The sequence below is a fragment of the Buceros rhinoceros genome, unplaced genomic scaffold (assembly GCF_000710305.1).
Source record: "Buceros rhinoceros silvestris isolate BGI_N320 unplaced genomic scaffold, ASM71030v1 scaffold16970, whole genome shotgun sequence".
Taxonomy (NCBI): Eukaryota; Metazoa; Chordata; class Aves; order Bucerotiformes; family Bucerotidae; genus Buceros; species Buceros rhinoceros.
In genome coordinates, this window is record NW_010389201.1 from 14641 (window position 1) to 21563 (window position 6923).

Here is a 6923-nt window from a genome sequence, read left to right on the forward strand (position 1 = left end):
AGGAATCCTAATGCAGCCCAGGATACCATTAGCCCTCTTGCTGTAAGGGCACATTGCTGAGTAACATTCAATCTCGAAAGCTAACTGAAAACTAAGACTGGTAGTGCCTTTTTTTTCTAGAAACAGAGGACAAAACACAGTATAAGAAGTTGGCAAGTGTGTGCACACATATAATCTTCTCTTAAGAGGAAACATTACTACACTTTAGCAGCAACTGAAATACCAAACACCAAAAATGAAGTGCAATCAAAAGCAGAAGCCATTACATGTCAATATGCCAACATGAGCGTACAAAGTCTGACCTGCAGACAAGCTCATCTGCAAGACTCCTGACACTCCCAACACTGTTTCCTGTGTTAACTTCACAGAAACGTCTATGACTTCTCTGCAACAGGCCAAAGCAGCTCAGAAAGTTAACTCTAGTACCTCTTCCTTCATTCATCCAAATTTTTACAAATGACAATTAAGTTCTACTGTCCCATTAAACACAAGATAAAGGCTCTTTATCAGGTTTTCAACATCATAAAGGGAAGAACACTCAAGTACCATAAAAGCAAAACTACAAATGCAGCAAATCACATGCAGCCAAACAAACTTATATCCATCCTTAAGTGCCTGATACTCAATTCAGGGCAAAAAAATTAAACATTACCAACGCTGTGAGGACAAGCAGAAGGCCTCCCATCTGCATGTTCCCTTCCAATCTAAGTCTAGAATTTCTATCATAGCACTGCTTTATGTTACCTGCAACTGGGGAAAAAGTATTTCACCACCTAAGGTGCCTGAGAAGACCTGGAGTCACACCCTCCACTTCTGCAAATCTCAGCTATGAATTCCCATACTTTAAATGGGCACTGAAAGACAACCTCTCTACAGTCCTTCTGCACATATACCTACAGTTAAGTGAGAGGTGTCTGTGAAAAACTGTTTATGAAGCTAGGCTGAGTACTAAGACATCTCTGTAAAGATTCAATGCTTTATCGATCAGAAGGCTGCATTTTGCCTTTGCTCAGCACCTAGTTCTTACAACAAGGACCTAGGACCAGCAGACCTGGAGAAGTCTTGACATTTCCAACAGTGAGTGGTGCAGACAAGATACACCAAGAATATACCCCATAATAAAAGCATGAAGATAAAGAACATATCAAGATTCAGCTGAAACACAGCAGTGCTGGGGCTTACAGATCTGTATAGACATTTTATTTCCACTTTAGGCCATGACCCCAGGAGACTAATGCATAGTTGTCTGGAAAATAGTTACTACTGATAGAGCTGACAAATTCCTCGGTACTCACAGGATCCCAAGCTTAGCCAGGATAGTAAAATGTTTACAAAACCACAAAGAAAAGAATCTGTATTTGGATTTGTTTCAGGAACTGGCTTATGCCTTCCCAATGTCAGCATTCTAGTAGGAACCATTCACTTCATAATGCATTGTTATAAATTTGCTAAGTTACATATGAGCTATGGATCATACTCATTATTTTACAGGTCGGTCTAGGACCTTTACCTATGCCTCACATCAAGACGGGATGCAGAAAACATGTATTTTGAAAGCAGTCATTCAAATGAAATGTCATTTTTCTTCCAACATGTTAATGATCATACCAATACTGTGAGTACTATTTATCAGGTTTTGCCTTAAAATAATTGACCATGCTATGATGTACAAAAAAAGCAAAAAAACCGCAAACAACATACAAGTGAGGAAACTTACAACTAGGAAAGCATGCTGATGGTATTATTTGAGAAAGTCTGTAATTGATGAAAAGGTTAATATTCACACTGCAGACTGACACCAAGCCACTAAAGGTAAGCATTCTGAAAAGATCTGCCTAGTTCAGCCCTTTTTTAAAGAGTGATAAAAAGCAGGTTTCAACTGCAAGAGCAACAAAGAACTATTTAAAAAAAATGCAACACAGAGATGGAGAAAGTGAAAACGAGACACTGTTGAGAAAAGATCTTGATCAACTACAAACCAGCTTCAGTTCAGGAATTATTGACTATGCCTGTAAATCTACTTCTTGGTTCCTATCAAAGTCACCTATGCAAATGGCTGAGTAGTTTTGACAAGGGTCTGTACACAACTCCATAGGTCACAGTGGAAAATGAAACATTATGGCTACCTAGAGTAATGTAAACCAGTCCAAATGACCTGTCTCATTATTCTGTCAGATGAAGTTCAAGTTTTGTTGTCAAATAGTCTAAAGAATAACGAGCTGGATTGAAGCATTCAAAGCAGTAAATAGAGATCTACATAAAATGATTTTCTGCAAGAAATTAAAGTCCAATTCAGATGCTGAGTGTAACTGTTCAGTGCAGTAATGGTTCAATGCTCAAGAGACTGCAGTATAAGGGAAAAGGATCAAAGATCAGTCTTCAACTGAGCTAAGAAAATTTAGTTACAGCATCACAGAAAAAGCTAAGCTGTTGAAAAAGCAGCCTACCCTGGGAGCTACATTTTTAAAAGAATTTGGTTCCTCTACAGGGAATCTCTCTTAGTAAGTGCAGTAATTCAGGATGATTGCACAACCTCCATTTGTCCTACTTCTACATATGCATGAGAACATTTTAATCTCCTGACCATTTTGCACTGGTGAAAAGCAGAATCAACTCTGTGAGACAAAGTAGTAAGATAGGACCTCTTAACACTTCACTGTCACATTTACCTGCCTGCAATTCCTCACAGAGGACTGCTGCATCTATTCATTTCACTACTGGCAACAGAAACTATTGCTAGGGTACTGGAGTAACTTGTGCTTTATTTACTTTGCTAACACTCCAAGTAAGTTTTCATTTCCCTTGGAACACTTCCAGGGAAAATGGGATTAGGAAGTAAGGCTACATCATGTCCATTCAAAGTCTAGTAGCTGCTACTACTGGCAGCTCTGAGTAAAAATGTTAGAAGTCTTGGCTCTTCTTAAGAAACCTTGGATATGACATGTAAGAGCTTGGCAAGTACTCCTCGCTCCCATATTTGCATAACCAATACAGGACAGCATCTAAGCATACATTTTGGATGAGCACTAATGCAGAGCACCTTGGCATGCAATTTTTAATGGTACTGAGCTAAAGTGGAAAACAATATGGCAACAAACTGAACACAATTCTAAAAAAAGCTAGTGCCTCAAAGAAATCTTCAGGCATTCTAATACTGCACCAGCAATGAAACCTGGAGTGAGCTACTAATACGAAGGAACGATCCACACAAAGCCCTGGGCCACTATTAGATCTGACACAAGCATCTCAAGATACCAGCATCCCACACTTCTGCTAGAGCTCCAAGGACTTTTTTTTTAAGCACACTTGGAAATATTCTCTCATACCTAAGCTGAGGAAGCAACAGCAGCATACATTTTAAGCAGGAAGAGTTTGAGGGGAGTGAGAAGTGGGAGCAAGAGATTTAACTACTTGACAGTTCACTTCAGGTGCATAATGACTCTACATATAGTTATATACAATGTATTATTTCAAAAAGAAAAACTAAATTACTAGACTAGGAAAACTCATTTTTTCTCTAATCCATTCCCACAGTGCTGTACATCTCCTTAGGACATATTTCCTAAACAGAGAATTTTGACTCCATAGCACGGTTATACCTACTTATGCCAAAAAACCACAAAAAGTATGGATTATTACCAGCTTTCCTGAAGAGCAGCAGTAGATGATTTTACTGAAGACTACAGAAAACGTTAATGGGACAATGTTATGAAGCGCTAGGATTCACCCTTGACCTGGCAGCACAACACTAACACCCAATGCGGCTGTGCAGAACCCTAGTCCATATTCAAGCTTCAAGGCGTGCCCAAGCTCACACATGCATGAAAATGCTTTGTCACACCCCCTTGCTTCACATTTTAAAGCTACAGATCAGGTAGGATGCTGTAAATATCCTTTATGAAGCCTTCCATCAAAGCATGGTTAAAGATTGAACACAGTGACGTTAATTTGACTTCAGTGACTTGTCTAATTTGAAAGACCAAGACCTGCTATGTCAACACATTTCCAAATCAGGTGTTTTAGCAGGCTGATACATTGCCCAGTACAGGCAGGCAGCTGAAATTTTGTAACATCTTGAATTTCAGTATTTGTAGCTCTAAGTTAAACAACTAAGTCAAGTGACACAGTGGTTTGATGCCAGATCACAGACAAGTGCATGTTTACTTGAACTCCTATGGGATGTTTTTTTGATTCCCTTGACTAACCTCGAGGCAAGCAAGTGAAGTACTGCTGTACTGTGAAGTACATCTAGCACTTGGTAGCAAATACTGTAGTCAGGTCTACTCAAACTTAAAATCCTCGTCTTTTCCAAGTTGCATCTTTCAAAAATTGTACGATGCTTATTTCAGCAACCACGTATTTCATAAATAATGTCATTGACTAAAGACACATTTGAGGTATGTTAACAGCATGTTCTGTAGGTTAACTGAGGAAACGTTTCATTTGGTTATCAGAATATTCTCTTCACATCTACTCTATCTTCCTCTGAAAGGGTCAAACTGAAGTAGGTCAACTAGCAAAAAAGAGGTGGCTTAAGGGCTAACGGAATTCAGACAAGCCATGAAATTACAAGCCCAGACTACTGCAGCCCTTACAGGATTTTAGCAGATAACCAGCAGTTTCATCCATCACATTGGCACCTCTAACTACAACAGGGTAAACAAACCCAGGGCACTTATCAAAGTTGTGTGAGCTGGTTACATGATGAAGGAAAGGATTCAGGAGATTCAAATTAAAAAAATCAAGTTCAGATCAAGGTGACCAAAATTACTGAATAACTGTACAGCTGTTAATCACTGGTAATGAAACCCCCAATCCCATGCATTCTGAAACCACAAGGGTAGTAAAGACACCATTAGCATAATGGCACGTCATTTTGTCTGCAGCTTATTAGGTACACAACCAGAACAGCATCTCAGTGTCACCAGTGTTCCTACAACCGGAGCAACTGTAACCAGACTATTTTGTTCCAGCTTAATAAAAGCTCTCCTCAATCAACACTAGCTTTGCTAGGTAACCTAACCTCCACTAAAGGCTTCTGTCAATTTGATCACTGACTATTCCAGCAGAGGCTGTGCCAACTTGCAGTTCTGTTTGCAATTCCAAGAGGTCAAGCTTTTCTGAGAGAAAAAAAGATACCTCCTGTGCTTCACTGGCAGTAAATACAATGCTTCTGTGACAAGACTTGAGCAATTAAACTCAAACCTTTAGACTTCCAGAAAAACTTTTAGTCACATTAAAAAAGCCAATTTGGACTTTGACATTACATAAACTTTTACCATTTTCATATTTCACAGTGTGTGGCCCTATGATTATTCTGGGTAGTCCTATGCAAGTAGTTTCCCAGCACCTGGTCTTTCACACATAATCTGGAAGAGTTCACAAGTTCATGTGACAAAAAAGGATATTGTCAGAAGAATGAAGCAAGACAGATAAAAAAGTTACTAAAACAAAAAGTGTATGGTGAACAGCATGGAAAGAACTTACTACCAGAATTACCTGAGATCACCTTATTAATAAGGTTGATATGTCAGCAGGCACATGAGGGTGAGTATGCAAGTCTGGAAGGCCTCATGAATACAAAGGATTCAGACATCCTACAGCAGCCCAATGACACCGAACTGATGAACACTCTGGAACTGTATTCCATTTCTGCAAGCACTAAGTCATTTATACAAAAGTCTCTGAACTAGGCATTAGTCAGATGATGTGACTAAAGAGAAAACACAGACCTCCCTATAATCACATAGCTCTAATATCAGGCATCACTGAAAAACAGTAAGTAATTGTAACCAGTAAAAGTACAGGTATTCTCCACAGGCACTGTAGAGAAATTGGTATCAATGCTTAAGGCACTGATGTGTAAGCCCTGTCACCACCATTCAGGAGAGGAAATCCAAATCACAGCAAGGACACGAAAGAGACTTCAAGCAAGGTGGGAAGGTGGTGACCGCTGTAATCATGTATTTAAATAACTCAGAAAGGCAGCTACAGAGTTATGCAACTTTTCTTTATAGGTATGTGAGGACTTCAATAGGGAGAAGGCTATTAAAAAAAATCGGGGAAGAAAAAAACAGGAGCTGACTGCCTGTGGGTACAAGCATTTACCTTTAGGCATAGCAGCTCTCTCTTTCTGTCTGACAACAGAATCATGAGCACTGCCATGCCAGCCTAGAAAGTTTTAACATTGCATCTGATTGATTCACAGAAAGAATAGCACATTGTCCAGAACAGGTGCTGGATTTGGACCGAAAAGGTCCCTTCTGGTCCCACATTCTAGATTTCTCAGGACAAACATCTCCTGACAAATAATGGTATTTCAGATTAATTGGGAAGTATATTCTGCCTGTATTTGAGTCTTAACAGATCCTGAAGTAACACATGTAAGAAAGGTAATTTATCACCGTAAGATTTATGTCTAAATTGACACATATTTTATCTCTATCTCCCCTGAAGCTGGAAAAGCTTAGCCAGCTAGGAGTAATAAATGAACTTAACATGGCATGACTGAAATACTCAAGTGGAATATTCAGCAGATGTCATCTAACATTAGTTGCCATGGTGAGTGTGAATTAGGCCACCCAAGTACTAAATAAGGAAAGAGCAAAGAACACCCTACGCTATGAAGTTAAGACAGACTATAAATCAAATACTATCATTTTTTGTACGGTTATGAGAATATGAATACGTGAAGTATGCCAGTGCAACTCATCTCCTACACCCCAAGGTCGCATACACAGAGGTGACTTGCTGTTTTGCCTACTGCTTAATGAGGTACATTCACCCGGTAGGAAGGGAGCGAACTGAAGTCAAGTTTCTTCTGTAAAAGTCAGAAGATTCAGGTTGAGAAGGTAAGCCTTAACCCGCAGCAAGTACAGGAAACGTTGCTGAGGAAGAGTGTTTCAGGAGTACCTCTGCTGAAC

General features: G+C 39.5%; 1 protein-coding gene across 1 annotated transcript in view; it reads right to left on the reverse strand.

The window, feature by feature from the left end:
• CSNK1A1 (casein kinase 1, alpha 1) overlaps nt 1-6923 on the reverse strand; it is a 27864-nt gene that overhangs the window by 14310 nt on the left and 6631 nt on the right. The gene's annotated exons all lie outside the window — the stretch shown is intronic.